The 15972-nt window shown below is 45.5% G+C and overlaps 1 pseudogene across 1 annotated transcript; it reads right to left on the reverse strand.

The window, feature by feature from the left end:
* Positions 1 to 6080: 6080 nt before the first annotated feature.
* Positions 6081 to 7584, reverse strand: LOC125403092 (histo-blood group ABO system transferase 1 pseudogene; annotated as a pseudogene). Its single transcript, XR_015000816.1, has 2 exons — positions 7399 to 7584; positions 6081 to 7308 (listed from the first exon to the last, which is right to left on the reverse strand). The product of XR_015000816.1 is annotated as a histo-blood group ABO system transferase 1 pseudogene (transcript).
* Between the last annotated feature and the right edge of the window lie 8388 nt (positions 7585 to 15972).

A 15972-nucleotide genomic window follows, 5' to 3' on the forward strand; every position in this document is an offset into this window, starting at 1 on the left:
CATAGGAACTTGGCAGAAAATCTCAAAATATTTGGCAGAACATCTTGTATTATCAGAGTGGAGGTCAGGTTATAGGATATGGGACATGTCAAATTCAAAAAAAATGGGTCAAGACATGGTCAAATCCAAGTCTTACAGAAAGTAAACTTTTTTGACCTTCTAACAAGATTGCTTCTAATCCTTTTTATTTTTGTGGGGGTTTGATACAAAGTTTTTCTGTGTAACTTTGACTGTCCTGAGATCTTCCTGCTTCTACCTACTTCCTGAGTGGTGGAATTAAAGGTGTGGGCCACCACACTTGGCTGACAGTTCCTAATCTCAAAATAGAGTCAGGCTAGTCTATCAGTGGCTCAAATAAACAATCCGCCCTAATTCTAAAATTTGTACAATATCTGCAATGTTGAAAGGGAAGCGGGATAAATTTTTCCATCTAATCTAAGATATACAATAAAGCCACAGTAACCAAAACGATGTGGCATTGGTGAAATAATAGACAAATGCTCAATAAACAAAACACAAAGTTTGGGACTGAACTTCCATAAGTATATTAACCAGAGTTTTGACAATAGTGCTAAAAGAACTGAATACCCTTATACAGAAACAAAAACAACAACAGCAAAAAGCACAAAGAACAGGCACAGAGCCACAAAGGTAAAAATGAAGCAGAGTGTTCTTTGAGGCCAGCACAGTGCACATTAGGAAAGATGCGGGCAGACATTGAGAATGGAGGTGGAGGAGGTACAGTGCCCAGCAGACAAGAGTTCCTACTGTTCTTCCAGAGGACCTGAGTAGTTCTCACAACCAACGTCAGGAGGCTCATAACCCTCTGTAACCTCAGTTCCAGGGTCTTCTGCCCTTTTCTGGTTCCTGTAGACATTGCACTCATGGGCACAAACTCATACAGAGACAGACACATAGAAAAAATAAAACTGAATTTTTGTTATTGTTGTTGTTGTTTTGAGATAGGGTTTCTCTGTGTAACAGCCCTGGCTGTCCTGGGACTCACTTTGTAGACCAGGCTAGCCTCAAACTCACATAGATCCATCTGCCTCTGTCTCCCAAATGCTGGGGTTAAAGGCATATTCCACCACTGCCTGGCCTAAATGTTTTTAATTGGTCACAGACCTTATTTTTTTTTTAAAGAAAATTAACTCATTGGATGGTGGTGGTGCACACCTTTAATCCTAGAACTTGAGAGGCAGAGATTGCCAAGTCAGTCTACAAGAGCTAGTTCCAGGACAGGCTCTAAAGCTACAAACGTTGTCTTGAAAAACAAAAACAAAAAAACCTCAAAATGCATAAAAAATATAAATGTGAAACAAAACAAAACCATGTAAATTTCTTGAAAGTAATATATAAGAGATACTCAAGTGATATAGGACTTAGAGAGTCACCATTTAGATAAGACACTGAAAGCAGTGAGGATGCCTAAGAGAGACGCTTGACAGTTTTGGTGGTCATTAAAGTAAAAATCTGGGGGCTGGGAAAATGGCTCAGCAGTTAAGAGGACCCAGGTCAAATTCCCAGAACGCAAATGGAGGTTCACAACCATCTGTAACTCCAGTTCCAGGGGTTCTGATATTCTCTTCTGGCCTTCACAGGCACGAGGCACGCATGTGATGCGCAGACATAACACAGGCAAAACACTCAGTGCATAAAATAGTGTTTAAAAAATTTGAGAGGGCCCTCAATGTATCAGCCACCAAAGAGAATAACTGACTCTCTCTGTAGACTTTGTACAGCCAGTATGACAAGGGTCTTACATAAAAGTGTGTGTGTGTGTGTGTGTGTGTGTGTGTGTGTGTGTGTGATTGTGCATGGGCACATGTATGCAGGTGTGTGTAAGTCAGTATGACAAGTGTTGCACATAAAAGTGTGCGTGTGTATGATTGTGCATGGGTACCCATGCATGTGTAGCATGCATATGTATGAGTATGCATGAGTATGTGTATGAGTGTGTGCATGTGTGTGTGTGTGTCTTTCCCTATCAATCTCCACTTTAGTTTCTAGTCAGGGTCTCTTACTAAGCTTGGACCTCGCAGATTCAGCTAGACTGGGCTGGTCATTGAGCCCCAGGACCGTCTTGCTCCACTTTGCAGTGCTAGCATGCTACAACATGCAGTTCTTGCAGATTCCATGTATGTATATTGTGTTTACAACACCCCTCCCTCCAACTCCTCCCATGTCCCTCTCCCTCTGTAACTCATGGCCTCCTTTGGTTTAGTTGTTACTGTTACACACACACACACACACACACACACACACACACGTGAATTAATATGTAAACTCAACCTGCTGAGTCAATTTAGTGTTGTTTATATGTTTTGCTTTTAGGGACGGTCACTTGGAGTGTTGGACAAGCAACAAGGGGACTCACTGCTTCTCCCTCTCTCAGGAGGCATTATTTGCCCATACGTCCTCATCTGGAATGGGGCCTGGTAAAGTTTTGACTATTCACACGGGCACTGAGTGACATAACTCAGACCCAGGAAGACAAAGACTGCATTGAGAAATAGTGAAGGAGAGGGAGAGAAGAGAAATAAGCAGGACTGAGTCTGTTTGGAAAAGCCGCAGGGCATATCACTTTGTGTTTACCTAAGACTACATGTAATATATAGGTGTGTGGGTATGCATATGTATAGGGACTACATGTAATATATACGTGTGTGGGTATGCATATGTATAGGGACTACATGTGATATATAGGTGTGTGGGTATGCATATGTATACGGTTTAAGTAAGTCACACTACAATGCTTCCTTTTATAGCACAGACTAACACAACCCCACTCCCAGGCATGAGAAACTCACTTTTGGGTTGCTGGTCAGGCGGAGTCCACTGGTGGCCTCCCAGAACTCAAGGGTGAATGCCTATTGCTGAAGACAACAAGCACTATGGACACAGGACTTGGAGGAATCAACCTAGGCCCAGAAGCCCCCTCCCTAAGGATGGATTTTCATAGTACCAGCAGATGCTATGCAAGCCACCATGGGAGAAAAGCAATCCATAGTCTACCCAGTGATACCAGCAAATCACAACTATGACTATCCTGGAGAGATGTCTCCAAAGCAGCAATAGTGGTGTTTGTATCTTGGTGGCACCTAAGAGCTCTCCAATTGGACTTCCAACCTACACATAATATGGGAATTCATGCCTGGTACCAGAAGCTTACAACTACCTTGACAGTGAGGTCATGGAACCTAGAGGGGCACCTGCTACGGTCACTTTCCTAGACCAGGGAAATTCTGTATTCTGGATACTAGCTTTATATCCGTTGCCATAAAGGAGAGCAGCTCTCTCCTCTCCTTAAAGTAGTTTCTTTTTACAACAGATAGAGACCATTACAGAGAATAATTGATGTGGGAGTCCCCTCTGTATGCTGGGAAAATGTTTTATTACCATTAGTTAATAAAGAAGCTGTTTGGCCAATGGCTTAGCAGAGTAAAGTCAGGCGGAAAATCCGAACAGAGATACAGAGAGAGAGTTGATGGAGTTGAGATGCCATGTAGCTGCCGAAGGAGAATGATGCTGGAACCATTCTGGTGGTGATACATAAATTAACAGAAATGTCTTAATTTAAGATAGAAGAGCTATCCAAAAATATGCCTGAGCCATCGGCCAAACTGTTGTAAGTAATATAGTTTCTGTGTGATTATTTGGGTCTAGGTGTCTGAGAAACCAACGTGCAGACTCCATTTACAAATAATTCACCATGGTGCAGAGTAATGGTGGTGGAGGTGGTGGTGGTGGTGGTGATGGTGGAGGTGGTGGAGGTGGAGGTGGTGATGGTGGTGGTGGTGGTGGTGGTGGTGGTAGTGGTGGAGGTGGTGGTGGTGGTGGTGGAGGTGGTGGTGGTGGTGGAGGTGGTGGTGGTGGTGGAGGTGGTGGCGGTGGTGGTGGTGGTGGTGGTGGTGGTGGCGGTGGAGGTGGTGGTGGTGGTGGAGGTGGTGGTGGTGGTGGTGGTGGAGGTGGTGGTGGTGGTGGTGGTGGTGGTGGTGGTGGTGGTGGTGGTGGTGGTGATGTGGTTAGATCCATTTGATACATCTACAAGACAACACTTTAACGCCCAGGGAACATCACTGAAAAGAAGGCAGAAAAACTCTAAGAGTCAGAAGGCCTGGACATCTACTTTGAAAATGTATCCTTCTACAAAGGACCAGAAGCCACACCCATGAAATCTCAACAACCTGGCTGCCTATGCACCTGTTTATTTAGGCTTGGGTCCTCACATCTGTGTAGCAGTTTACTGACCCAGCCACTCTGCTGCTCCATTAAAAATCATTTTTATCTCTAAGAGACAGGCTTTCATGGCAATACAAACTTCTATTTGCTACAAGTGCGATTTTCCTGCTGGTAGGAAACAGACAAATCACGACATTGACAGTGAGCTGTAAGTGACAGGCATAGGCTGGCAGAAGGCAGGGAGATTGGCTTCACTCTGGACAGAGTCTCCTGGCACTGTAGACACTGTACATGGACAAAGAGGCAGCCAAGGGCTCGGCAGCCTTGCTTTGGAATCATGCTCTTCCACATGCTGATAGACTCTTTCCACTTTAGACAGAATCTAAAAATAAAAGTGTGCTCATTCGTTTGTCCGAGGGGAGGGAGGTGGCACAAAACAGGACGAAGGAACCAAGAGTTTGTGTCTAGGAGACTTTCCCCCTAATCCCTGAGCAATGTTGTCTCTGATGTCTGGTACCTTCCATCAAGCTGAGATAGCACTCTTCTGTCTTTAGGGTCTTTAGAGAAACTCGGTGAGGGCAGGGCAAGAACTTACATCTGAGCTTGGAGACTGTCCTCCCTGAGTGTGTGTGTGAGTGTGTGTGTGTGTGTTTCTGCATGTGTTGGTGTGTGTGTGGTGTATGTGTGTTTTATGTGGTGTGTTGTATGTGTATTGGTGTGTGGTGTATGTGTATGTGGTGTGTGTGTTGGTGTGTGTGTGATATATGTTTGTGGTCTGTGTGTCTGTGTCTGTGTGTGTACCTCTGTGTGTATCTGTGTATGTCTGTGTGTTGGTGTGTGTGGTATATGTGTGTCTATGTGTGTTGGTGTGTGGTGTATATGTGTAGCATGTCTGTGTGTGTGTCTGTGTGTATGTTGTGTGAGTGTTGGTATGTGTGATATATGTGTGTATGTGGTGTGTGTTGGTGTGTGGTGTATATGTGTGGCATGTCTGTGTGTGTGTGTCTGTGTATATGTTGTGTGAGTGTTGGTATGTGCGATATATGTGTGTATGTGGTGTGTGTTGGTGTGTAGTGTATGTGTGTGTGATGTGTGTGTCTATGTGAGTCTGTGTGTGTTGGCATGTGGTGTATGTATGTGTATGAGGTGTGTGTCTATGTGTGTCTGTGTGCCTGTGTGTGTTTGTGTGTGTGTGTGTTGGTGTGTGGTTATGTATGTATATGTGGTGTGTGTGTCTGCACGTGTCTGTGTGTTTGTGTGTGTGTATATGTGTAGTATATGTGTATGTGGTGTGTGTGTCTGTGTGTTATTGTGCTCTGCCACATTTGGGACTTTGATAGGAGATGTTGACAACTTTTCTCAGCGTGCAGGGAAAAGTGAGGCTACCTTTCCTGTCAAGCTGGTTTTAAATAAAGAGAGTGTGCTGAGGGTGGGGGCTGGAGAGATGGTTTGGTGGTCAAGAGCATTCGCTGTCCCTGCAAAGAAGCAGTTTGTTCCCAGGCGCTCACGTGGCTGCTCAGACATCCTTAACTCCAGTTACATGGGGGTCAGACGCCCTCTTCTGGTCTCTGTGAACACTACACACATGTGGTGCAGGTATGTACATTCAGGTACTCATACATATAAAATAAATCTTTAAAAAGAGAGAGAGGGAGCATACTTTTTTTACTACAGGGGGAAAAAATGGATGCAATCTAGATGGTTTTGTAACCTTAGGTTGTAATCTGAGTGGAAAATAAGTACATCTTTAAAAGTTACCACTGAAATTTGAGTTCATTATTTTGTTAAAAATTGCTTTTGGAGTACTTCTTCATGTTACAGAAGCCATCGTGAAATGAAACTAGTCTAAAAAAAATTAATTGTGGTGTGGGATTGCAACTGTACCTGAAATAAAAACGTTATTGATGACAAAGAAAAAAAAAGAGGATGGTTAGAGTGTAGCAGTGACCAGCCCCTCTCTCTCTCTCTGAATAGTTTGTGGCGATGTCTTTATTATGTGTCTGTATGTAATCCTTGGGCAACTCCAAAATTTTAACTTGCTTGACGAGGCTGAACAAATTGACGTGTTCACTCACCCACCTCTCAAAAGCCATCTTCTTATTGAACATGTACTCTAAAGAGAGGATCTTGGTGGGTTTGTGGTAAAGCAGGTACTTGTTCAGGTGACTCTCGCCGTACCCCAGGGCGTCAATGTTATTGGACTGATCTGTTACGATCATCTGGTAACAGGCCGCAGTGAGCCTGTGTATCTCTGCCACTGATCCCCCAAACAAGGACCCTGTGTAGTAAAAGTCCCCCTCATCATTTGGGATATAAGCTTGTGACTTAGGCCGCCGTTCATAGGGAAATACCTCCCGGCTGGCCATGTAGAAGCTCAAATGGAGGGTGGCAAACAGAGGAGAGAGAATCTCCACACCCACGTCGTGCTGGAAGCTGACGTCCACATCGGAGCACACCAGAAAAGCCACCTCCTTGTGAAAGCGCTGTTTGGAAAAGATGCTGATGAACTCCAGACGCTGCCTGGAGATGTCCTTCTGGTGCTCAAAACTCGGGATCTGGAAGGTGATCGCTTTTCTTCCGCTCTGGAGGGGGATCTGAGGAACCACGTGAGGTTGGTCAGTAAAGATGTAGTAGTTCACCCTGTGTCCCGCCATGAAGAACGCCTCCGCGGACCTTAGGAACTGCTCCAGGTACGCCGTGTAGTTTTGAGAAGCAAACACAGTCAACCCAATGGTAGCATTCCGGAGTTGGAACTGCTCGTTTAAGATGTCAGTGTTGAAAGTCCCTTCCCACACAATCGGGGCCAGCCAACTGGTCAGCACAAGGACATCCCTCCTAGTGGGTTTAAGTGCACTTGGCTGGGGATATATCAGCTTTGGTAATGGTCTGTCTTGCAGCCAATACTGTTTTCTCTCACCCGCATCTGCCCTGATTAGCTCACTCCTGTGAATCTGGTTCTTCTGGTGCCAGTAGCCACAACCAAAGATGGCCAAGAGAAGAGCAACGAGAAGAAAAGTCACTTGGTGAAGTGACAAGTATTGCATAGACAATGTCCACAATGACCTGGCCATGGCCCACGTCGGATAGATGACGGCTGGATCTGTTAACACGCTCAGCGACCTGTCCCTGCCAAGAGACGAGGTGAGATGCATGGATCATGGGACATGCATGTTTCCTCCCACTCCTCCTGAGCCCCTATCACAGTTCAAGAGGTACCTGAAAGCAGGGTGTTCAGGGTTCCCCAGCGGAGGATGGTTCCAGAGATGCTACATAAGTTCATAAATTCAGTTTGGACTTGAGGTTATGCCAAAAACTTGCTCAGGAGGACCCAGTCAGCAGGCAAATGGATCTTCAGGGCCAGAATATGGAAATCAGGGCTCCTGAGACAGGGTGATGTGGACACTGAGCAGATGAAGGGCATATTGTGATGAAAGCAGGACAGGCAGGGCCACCAAGGGGTCAGAAAACCTGTGCCCTGCCCTGCCCTTCACCCTTCCTGGCTTGAAACCTTCATTTATGTGAGGTATCACTTGAGAAACAAGAACTAGAAATCCCGGTAAGAGAGGCAGGAAATCTCCAGGTCAAAGGTTACTTTCCCTTAGACCCCAAGGAGCAATTCAAAATCCCTCAGGGGTCTACTTAGGAGGCAGGCGGCCGTACACTGTGTTTACGGCTGGACTGTTAAATTCTTATATTATTTTGATCCCACAGAAGAAGCCTGTGTGTGAGCGCTGGGGGACCCTCCCAGCACAGATGAAGAAAAGCCCCAGAGAGATGGCTAACTAGACCTGGATGACATGGCCGACCAGAAAGCAGAAGCTGCATTGTTAGCCAGATGCTGAGTGTGAGCTCTTGCACCCCGATGTACCGTCTCGCATACATGTCTTTTGGGGGGCTGTTTTATGCCTTACTTTGCTTTTGGCTGCTGTGATAATGACCATGACCAAAAGCAACATGGGGAGGAAAGGATTTGATTGGGTTCTAGGTTACACACAGTCCATCATCAGGGGAAGCCTGGGCAGGAACTCAGGGCAGGAACCTGGAGGTGGGACCTGAAGCAGAGACCACTGGGACAGGGTGAGTGTTGCTTACTGGAGTGTATGCTCCTCCTGGCCTGTTCAGCTAGTTTCCTTATACACCCGGAACCACCTGTGGTAGGGGTGGTACCACCCACGGCGGGCCGGGCACTCCCACATCTTTTCTCAATGGCCCAATGTGATGGAGGCATGTTCTCAGCTGATGCTCCCTATTCCCAGGTAACTCTAATCTGCATCAAGTTGATGGAAACAACAACGAAACAGGATGTTTTACGAGCAAATTCTTTTACCTAAAGCATGTGTGTATGTGCACATATGTGGCATGCTTGTGCATGTAGATGTCTGCATGTGCACATGTGTGGCATGCCTGTGCATGTAGGTGCCTGTATGTGCACTTGTGTGGCATGCTTGTGCATGTAGATATCTGTATGTGCACATGTGTGGCATGCTTGTGCATGTAGATGTGTGTATGTGCACTTGTGTGGTATGCTTGTGCATGTAGATGTCTGTATGTGCACATGTGTAGCATGCTTATGCGTGTAGATGTCTGTATGTGCACATGTGTGGCGTGCTTGTGCATGTAGATATCTGTATGTGCACATGTGTGGCATGCTTGTGCGTGTAGATGTGTGTATGTGCACTTGTGTGGTATGCTTGTGCATGTAGATGTCTGCATGTGCACATGTGTGGCATGCCTGTGCATGTAGATGTGTGTATGTGCACTTGTGTGGCATGCTTGTGCATGTAGATATCTGTATGTGCACATGTGTGGCATGCTTGTGCATGTAGATGCCTGTATGTGCACTTGTGTGGCATGCTTGTGCATGTAGATGCCTGTATGTGCACTTGTGTGGCATGCTTGTGCATGTAGATGCCTGTATGTGCACTTGTGTGGCATGCTTGTGCGTGTAGATGTCTGTATGTGCACATGTGTGGCATGCTTGTGCATGTAGATGTCTGTATGTGCACATGTGTGGCATGCTTGTGCGTGTAGGTGTCTGTATGTGCACATGTGTGGCGTGCTTGCGCATGTAGATATCTGTATGTGCACATGAGTGGATGCTTGTGCATGTAGATGTCTGTATGTGCACATGTGTGGCATGCTTGTGCATGTAGATGTCTGTATGTGCACATATGTGGCATGCTTGTGCATGTAGATGTCTGTATGTGCACATGTGTGGCATGCTTGTGCATGTAGATGTGTGTATGTGCACATGTGTGGCATGCTTGTGCATGTAGATGTGTGTATGTGCACTTGTGTGGCATGCTTGTGTGTGTAGATATCTGTATGTGCACTTGTGTGGTATGCTTGTGCATGTAGATGTGTGTATGTGCACGTGTGGTATGCTTGTGCATGTAGATGTCTGTATGTGCACATGTGTGGCATGCTTGTGCATGTAGATGCCTGTATGTGCATTTGTGTGGCATGCTTGTGCCTGTAGATATCTGTATGTGCACATGAGTGGATGCTTGTGCATGTAGATGTCTGTATGTGCACTTGTGTGGCATGCTTGTGCATGTAGATGTCTGTATGTGCACATGTGTGGCATGCTTGTGCATGTAGATGTCTGTATGTGCACATGTGTGGTATGCTTGTGCATGTAGATGTGTGTATGTGCACATGTGTGGCATGCTTGTGCGTGTAGATATCTGTATGTGCACGTGAGTGTCATGCTTGTGTGTGTAGATGTCTCTATGTGCACATGTGTGGCATACTTGTGCGTGTAGAAGTCTGTATGTGCAAGGGTGAGAGGAAACCTTCAGGTGTTAGTCTTAGGATGTCATCCACTTCCTTTGTAACAAATTCTCATTGACCCAGAGCTCAACAATTAGGCTTGACTGACTAGTCAGTAAGCTCTGCGGATTCTCCTGCCTCTGCCTCCCTGGCACTGGGATTTCAAGTGCATGTCATCGAGCCAGTCTTTTTGTTTATTTTTTTTTAATCTGGAAAGTTGTCCTTTATTAGTCCTATTTGTAGAAAGTTTGTTGTTTGGGGGGGGCAACTGATACACTTCATTCTGTTTCATTGATCTCTTCATCTGTCCTCACAGCAGAACACACTGCCCTGAATACAATGTCTGTTCATCTGTCCCGACAACAGCACCACACTGCATGGATTACAGTGTCAGTTCATCTGTCCCAACAGCAGCACACATTGCTGATTTTTTTATCTGTCCTGACAGCAGCACACGCTGCACTGAGTACAATATTAGACCCTGTATTGATAGCAGACATAAGGTGTTAACACACTCCAATTTTGGCCTGCAATTTCAAAAGTAACTTAAGCCAGGCTTTTTAAAACAGATGCTTGGCCTAGAACCCAGGTACTATTGCTTGTAAGGCAGGCACTCTACTAACTGAGCAGCCCCATGACAAGTTGTTTTACAAACGTATCTTAGCCTTCCATTTCTGCTGACTCTCAGACACCGCCCACTTGTTCTGGCTAGTTTTAATGTCAACTTGACACGGGCTACCATCATCTGAGAGGAGGGAGCCTCAGTTCAGAAAATGCCTCCCTTAGAGTGGGAAGTAGGCAAGCCTGTAGGTAAGCGTTTTCTTAATTAGCAATTGATGGGGAAGGACGCAGCCAATTGTGAGTGGTGCCATCCCTGGACTTGTGGTCCTGGATTCTATAAGAAAGCAGGCTGAGCAAGTCATGAGGAGCAAGTCAGTAAGCAGCATCCATGGCCTCAGCATCAGCTCCGGCCTCCAGGTTCCTGGCCTATCTTTCTTTACAGTGCTGTGGAACTGTAAACCAAATAAACCCTTTCCAACCCAAGTTGCTTTGGTCCTGGTGTCTTGTTGCAGAACTAGAAACCCTAACTAAGACAGTGCCAGATGGGGAACAGGGGTGTTCTTTGCTTATGAACGCTACAAACATGCCTCCTCTAAGCACTTCTGAGTATGTGCCTCATCAAAGATAAATCTGACATGGACTCACGGTAAGACTGACAGAACATAAGGTAGAGACCCACGGCAGGGAAAGAGCACACACTGTTTACAAAGTGAAGCTGAGTGGTGGCATTTATGTCTGCCTTCTTGTGTGAGGGGTGGCTGGAGGTGTGCCTTTTCATGGGCTTCTGCAGTCCCTTTAGGGCACTTCTGAGACCATGACAAAAAGAAGGGGTAGACAGGGTTATTATGGGGCATACATTACTATTCTTTCTTAGGGACAAGGTTTGACGCAGGCCAGGCTGGCCTCACGTTTGGTGTGTAGCTGAGGATAACCTGGGTGTTCTAATCCTCCCGCTTCCCACCTTTCTAGGGCTGGGGTTACAGATGTGGACCACCATGCTTCCTTTATGCTGTGCTGGGAAATGTCTGGCTTGACCTTGGAGCAACACAGAAAGAGGAGTGTGGTACACAAAGGCCAGCAACTCCCTAGTTATGGAACAAAAGATGGAAGGGCTTGAGAATTCCAGCAAACTCTGCCTTCTGCTTAGCCACATCCAAGAGAACACAGCATACGCACTATTAGCAGAGGCCCCTTCCACTGTTCTGCGATACTCTTCCCTGTTCACTAGCATCACTTGACATGTGTTTTGGTTGCTTTTCTGTTGTCATGACAAAACACCATGACCAAAGAAACTTACAGAAGAAAGCATTTACTTTGGGGGCACACAGTTCCAGAGGGTTAGAGCCTATGACCGTCATGACAGCAAGCATGGCAGCAGGAAGGTGAAGCACTGAGCAGTAGCTGAGAGCTTACATCTGATCCCCAAGTATAAGACAGAGAACAAACACCCTGGGAATGGAGTCAAGGACCTCAGCTCTTGCTGCCCTCAGATACACTGAAGATCATCCTGACTGCCCTCTCCTGAAGCTAAAACAAAGAATTCAGAGCATTCAGGGCACACAGTGGGCCCATAAAGAAGCATGGTGTGTTGGTTTGAATGAGAATGGCCCCCATAGGTTCGTATGCTTGAATGGTTGCTCCTCAGTTGTTAGAACTCTTTGGGAAGGATGGGGAGGTGTGGCCTTGTTGGAGGAAACGTGTCATTGGAAGTATGCTTTGAGATTTCAAAAGCCCATGCCGGGCCCAGTGTCTCTTTCTTCCTGCTACCTGAAAATCTGGATATAGAACTCTCAGCTACTTCTCCACAGCAACAGAACACTAAGACCCTGTCTTAAAAAACTATCAGCCAAAAGGGAAAAACAATAACTGAGCAAGTAGACCCATTGGCAATAAATAAGCAGTCACATGAAAGCACACCATCTTTGTCTTATTTCCTTTTACTTTTAAAACAATTATTACAGTTATTTATTCTGTGTTTGTGTGTGTGTGTGTGAGAGTGTGTGTGTGTGTGTGTGTGTGTGTGTGTGTGTGTGTGTGTGTGAAACAGAACATGTGTGGAGGTCAGAGGACAGCTTGCAAGAGTTGGTTCTCTCCTTCCACCATGTGGGTCCTAGGGAATGCAACTCAGGCCTTTGGACTTGGTGACTGTTGTTCATACCTATAAACCATTTCATCAGTTTATTTTATTATTTTTTTAAAGAATTGTTTCTGTGTGTGTATTGTACATGTGTGTGAACACAGAGAGGCCATAAAGAGGTGTTGTGTCCCTTGGAACTGGAGTTACAGGCATTCAAGAGCCTTCCAATGGGAGTGCTGAGAATCAAACTTGGTCCTCTGCAAAAGCAATCTCACCCAACACAGGAACAAGTGTGTAGCTGGATCTGTGACTGAACACAGACCTGGCAACAGGATGGGAGGTCTGTGTGATGAGCCAGTCCTTCGTCTCCTGAACCCTATATCACTTAGGCTTTGAGACAAACGTGAGCCATGTCTCTATGTGACCGCATGTTAACTGCTTCTGTGGTTGCTGTGAGCAGCTACCTGATGTGATGTCCAAGACCTGTCCTATCTGTGCTCATATCCGGATCTCTTCCAACACAAGCCTTGAATGAGAGATTAAATTTAGTAAGGTTTTTTTCTCTTTAAATGTACATTTCATATTTCTTTTGGAAGGAAAAGTACACGATCTTACAGTGAACCTTTCTAGGGTTGGCCCAACACTCAAGGGAGGCGACAAGGGAGTGTCTCCATCTAGAGGGATATCCTATTCCTATATTTTCATATCCTATAAGATATTCATCTCTGGGAGAATACAACCTGAGACAGACCGAACACTCCTGACTTCCTCCCCAGCTCAGCTTGTGGGAGTCCCTGATAGCAAACACCACATGGCAAAGAGAAGTGTACCCATGAAGGAAGGAGGAGCGGGAATAACCTTTAGGAGTCTTTGTTACATCCCCGTGACTTGTCCTGTAGAAGGGATTCTGGGAGCAAGCACATTGCTGTGTGGAGAGCAGTCACTGGGCACGACTGTGGGGTGCTTGCCATTCTCAGCTGGCTTATTACAGGGATGCCTATAAAACCATTCCTTTTTATGGATATGTAATAGATTGCCACACATAGAGCAGATTAAGACAGCATCCATTTATTGATTTATGCATTATTTTTATCTTTGTCTGTGGGGGGAGCTGTGGAATAATCTTTCTGTACACTCATATGTGTATTGCTCTCATTGGCTCAATAAAAAGCCCACTGACCAACAGGTACACAGGAAAAGGTTAGTCGGGACTTGCAGATAAAGAGAGTGCAGGGAAGAAGGGGGCAGAATCGCCAGCGAGATGCAGAGGAAGCAGGAGATGAACACGCCATGCTGAGAAAAAGGTACCCACCACATGGTAGAGTGTAGATAAGAAATATGGGTTAATTTAAGTTGAAAGAGCTGGCTGGTAACAAGCCCAAGCTATTGGCTGAGTATTTATAATTAATAAGTTTTGCGTGGTTATTTGGGGAGCAGACAGTCTGACGAAAAACTACCCACAGAGAGAGTGGGGGGGGTGCATGCTGTGTGTACCTCTACAGTTTAGAAGACAATCTCAGAAAAACAACACCCATTTAACATCTAACTTTTCTTGTTTGTTTGTTTTTTTGTCTTGTCACTATAATTTTATTTTCTTTTTTGAAAATAAACCAGGAGTTTAAATTGCTCCAAAAACCATAAAAAGAAAATAAAGGACACACAGAAGTTTGTGAAGTGGGGAGAGGGAAGGAAATGGAGGCACAGATTGCGCTAGCCCAGACCAAGCTGACAGGTTGGGATGGAGCATTGGCCTCAATCTGGGGAGCTGGAGAGATGGTTCAGTGGCTAAGAGCACTCGCTGCTCTTCCTGTAGACCGGGGTTTGGTTCCCTGTACCCATACGGTGGCTCACAATCACCTGTAATTCCAGCTCCAGGGGAATCAATACCCTCTTTTAGCTTCTTTGAGCAGACACACACACACACACACACACACACACACACACACACGCACGCACACACACACACAAAACATGTACTCACATAAACATGTGTGCATACATGTAAATAATTTTTTTGAGTTGAACAGCTTGGATGAGGTCTGCTTGGATTATTAGAAGGCCAAAGACAAGGTGTGAGCTGATTGGGCTTGCGGAGGGAGGAATGGAGTGAAGGACTCCGCAAGGGCTCCAGGAACACTGCAGAGGGTTGCTTCTCGGCTTGGAACTGCTAGGTCTATTCTGACCACTAGAGGGCACAAGAACCACAGTCCCTGTGCCTTCCGCTGGCGGATTCTGCTCCTTCCAGCAGCTGTGGCCCAGAAGCCAGCAGCAGAGCCTCCTGCTCTAACTCCAGACTCACAAGATTTATTCATCGCTTATGCTCTCAGGCATTTCCTGCGCATGGAAAAAGCACCTGAATTCAGTGGTTCTCATCCTTGACTATGTGCGAGAGCTGTTGGAGTTTTTAAAAATGCCTGTTTCTAATTGGAGAGATCTCAGTAGTTACAAATGTTTGTTTCCTGCTCTTGGAGAAAACTTGGATTCAGTTCCCAGCATGACAGCTCATAACTACCTGTAACTCCACCTCGAGGGGGGTCCAACTCCCTCTTCTGGCCCCTGTCAGTACCTGTATGCATGTGGCATACATAAACACACACACATACACACATACATACAAATATGTGTTTTATGTATATACATATATATATAATATATGCATATATAATACACGTATTTTAAAAAAAATATTTAGTTATTTTTCCTGATTTCAAGCCAGATGTGGCTATGCGTTCTGGGATCATAATGATTCATTATGAAACAGAAGGATCGCAGTGAGTTCAGAACCAGCGTGGAGTACACAGCTAACCCTGCCTCAGTCTCCCATCCCTCCAACTCTTCCCTCTCCTCAGCCCTGTCCTATTTAATGCCATTTCATTCTAGAACAGAGAAGAAGATGATCTGGGGGGAGAAAGGGAACCAGAGAAGAAGTATGGGGAGATGGAGGTATGCAGTAGAGGAGGATGTAATTAAGAACAAATTATAATGAATACACCATATGTATGAAAATACAATAATAAAACCCATCACGCTGTATGCTAACCTTAAAAGTCAGCTGTGCCAGATCTGGTGGCACACACCTTTAGTCCCAGCACTCAGGAGGCAGAGGCAGGCAGATCTCTGTGAGCTCCAGGTCAGCCTAGTCTACATAGTAAAATTTAGGACTGCCTGGGCTATGTATTGACCCTACCTCAAGAAAATAAAAATAATTAATTGAAAAATTCCTGATTCGTGGGCCTCCACTTCCAAAAACTATGGCTTTTCCTGGTCTGAGGTGTGATGAGATTATTATTTATTGTTATTATTTGAGGCAGAGTGTTTCAACTTAGCCCAATGGTGGCACACGCCTTTAATTTTAGAACTCGGGAGGCAAAGGCAAGTCG

The sequence above is a fragment of the Myodes glareolus genome, chromosome 1, assembly GCF_982192425.1.
Source record: "Myodes glareolus chromosome 1, mMyoGla1.1, whole genome shotgun sequence".
Taxonomy (NCBI): domain Eukaryota; kingdom Metazoa; phylum Chordata; class Mammalia; order Rodentia; family Cricetidae; genus Myodes; species Myodes glareolus.